This window comes from Coenobita brevimanus, chromosome 52 (genome assembly GCF_032717465.1).
Source record: "Coenobita brevimanus isolate Jiangsu-jjx chromosome 52, ASM3271746v2, whole genome shotgun sequence".
NCBI lineage: Eukaryota > Metazoa > Arthropoda > Malacostraca > Decapoda > Coenobitidae > Coenobita > Coenobita brevimanus.
Window position 1 is genome coordinate 42089609 of NC_137005.1, and position 3093 is coordinate 42092701.

The 3093-nt window shown below is 41.5% G+C and overlaps 1 non-coding gene across 1 annotated transcript; it reads right to left on the minus strand.

Moving 5' to 3' along the window:
• Positions 1-674: 674 nt before the first annotated feature.
• Positions 675-793, minus strand: LOC145400583 (5S ribosomal RNA). The gene has a single exon (XR_013897467.1). It is a non-coding gene; the product is annotated as a 5S ribosomal RNA (ribosomal RNA).
• Between the last annotated feature and the right edge of the window lie 2300 nt (positions 794-3093).

The following is a 3093-nucleotide window of genomic DNA, read 5'->3' on the forward strand; positions in this document are numbered from 1 at the left end:
ATTTTAGCATTCCATTCTTGTTCTCTTATTATGGCTTGCACTTCTAGTTCCCTCAGCTTAATTCTGGCTAGCTCAAGTTGCACTTTGTCACCAGCATCATGAGCAGAAAAATCACTGGGGCCAGGTATCTCCGACGCCAAAATCTCAGGGTCAACACCTTGTGCAGTATCAGATGGCTCTGAACTAGCTATGGAGGACTCACTTTGCTCAAACATGGTGTCAAATATTCGATCAAGTAACAGTCTTAGTGACTGAGGCAGAAAATCTCAACTGTAAGGCCTGGGCAAGCAATATGAGCTCATGTTTTGTGTTTTCACTCTGGCTGGGGAAGGCTTGGATTCCAATAATCACTATCACATCACTATCACTCATTAGGGCCATGATTACTGATTATAGTTAAGTAGATAGGAGTAAGCACTGTGTATGTGGCTAAAGTTACCAATATTATGTCACAGAGCTATCCTGGCAGGAGGTCGCCAAATTGTTATGGGGGTATATATTACGGTGCACTCTTAACCCTTAATTAAGCACCAAAAGGAATAAGATTGAAAACTAACTTTTTCATTCATTCATTGCCAGACATGTATCCCAAATGGGGTGGCCAAGGGCTTAGAGTTAATTGTTTTACAGGGAGAGGCACTAATCCTCCACCAACCCAACTTGACACGTAGGGATGCCAACAACGTCTGGTGTTCCCAGGCGGTCACCCATCCAAGTACTAACCAGACCCAACATTGCTTAACTTCGCTGATCAGACGGGAAGCGGTGTATTCGACGTGGTATGGCCGTTACTTACCTTACACTATAACATACGCACACCGAAGAAGAAACCAAGATTCGTTTTAGAAAGGGGAATTCACATAGGCCTCAGAATACAAATATAAAAATAATTATTTCTTACCTAAGCAGATTACAATCAGTGGAGGCAACGTACTTACAGAGCGCGAGAAACTAGGAGAACTCGATGATATAATCCAGATATAAATCACACAGTGATGTTTCATGGAGTGGTGAACCAAAAATGGGAAACGGTGCACAAACAGTGTGTATTGTAATTAAAGTAACGTATTTAGTAATGTGTGAAAATATGTGGAAAAATGCAACAAAATGTGACAAAAAGTGTAACGTGACAAAAGGTGACAAAATGTGTCAAAATGTATGACAAAAAAGTGACAAAAAAGTGTGTCTCTCACATGGTCCTCGAGCTTATAAAGTAGACTTACTCCGCCTCTCCCAGCTAACTAGCCACTAGGCTGTCTTAAGAGTAATCTTCAGTCATACACAAAGAGTGGAGGCACCTGCTACCAATGGGGGCCTTACACATCTCACACATAACCATTAGCATGCCGTCAAGAGAGCCAAGAAAGCATTTTTTAGACTCCTATTGGCAAGTACTCTCATTTTCCTCCTCCAACACTATAATTCACACCCACTTATGGTCAAGGACAAAAGGGTCTCTGCATAATTTCTGGGAAAAGCAACAAGCGTTATCTGCCCAGAAGCAGAAAAACTGACCGCTAAGTAATACAGCGAAGATAGGGTTATACCCTCACAGGCAGCAAAACTGATAACACAAAAGATTTATCGTTCTTGATGGCTCGCTTATCTCCATACATTATCTTCTCAACTTATATTTCACCAATTCACTACTGGAGTAACAACATCAGTGACACCTCCCTACCTGAGAGAAGCAATTTCCTAAGGGGAAATTTCTAGATACTGTTCAATTTTAAGTTCTGGACAGGTAATCTGTTAAAACATTAGTAACACCATTATATGGCGCACATCAATGGAATATTCCTGAAAAAATTGGGCCAGCTGGTCAATGTTGTTTTATTTTTTGTTGTTTTTTTTTTTAATGTCTAACTCTGAGCATAGGCTTCACAGCCTGCTCCCAAGGCCATGCTAGGGCTGTCTCATACATGACTGGTGTATTGATAGTAGCGGGGGTGTTTTTACGACATGAGGCGGGTCTTCTGGTAGATCAGTAAAGTCTGTTTTTTATTAAATTCAAATTCTTAAACTGTTCCCTGCCCCAGCGGGGATTTGAATCTGGGTCCAGTAGGACTGCAGGCCACCTCTCTACCGACTGAGCCACCAATCTAAGATTTTGGTCCTTAAATTGGGACAAAAATTTCAGAGGGTGGTGATCAGTGTACACTACCACATCACCTGACCCTGGACCAACGTAAACAGAAAAGTGTTGAAGGGCAAGTATGAATGCAAGGAGTTCTTTCTCAATAGTTGAATAATTTCTCTGGGTCTTATTGAATTTTTTGCTAGAATAGCACACAGGCATCTCAAAGCCTTGATCATTATCCTGAAGCATAACTGCACCAGCCCCTAGGCCACTGGCATCAACAGCTAATGTAAAGGGTTTATCAAAACTTGGAGCTTGAAGCACTGGGTGACTTGATAGGATTGCTTTGACTTTAGAATAGGCATCCTCACATTCTGACATCCACTCATACTTGACTCCTTTTCTTAACAAATCAGTGAGGGGAGCTACAAGATCAGAGAAGTTCAAGACAAAACGTCTGGATTACCCTACCATACCCAAGAATCGTTGCAACTCTCTCTTATTTTTGGGTTGGGTGGAATTGACTATGGCCTGAACTTTGACATCAGGTGGACTCACTTGGCCTAATCCAACCACATAACCTAGGTACTACACTTGAGCCCTTACAAATTCACATTTAGTTAAATTAAGTGCTAAATTAGCAGAGGACAGTCTCTGCAGCAAGGGATCTAGTTGGCTCAGGTGTTGTTTCCAGGTGTCACTAAAAATAACATCATCAATGTAAGTCTTACAACCTTCTGCATCTGTGATGAGATCATTGATCAACCTTTGGAAGGTGGCAGGAGCATTCTTCATACCATAGGGCATGACCTTACATTTATATGAATTGCCACTGACCACAAAACAGGAAATTTCTCAGGCCCTTTCTGTCAGTGGGACTTGCCAATATCCCTTCATCAAATCTAATTTTGTAATAAACTTAGCACTGCCTATCGCGTTCACACAATCATCTACTCTGGGAAGTGGGTAAATATCAGTCTTGGTAAAGGAGTTGACTTCACGATAATCAATGC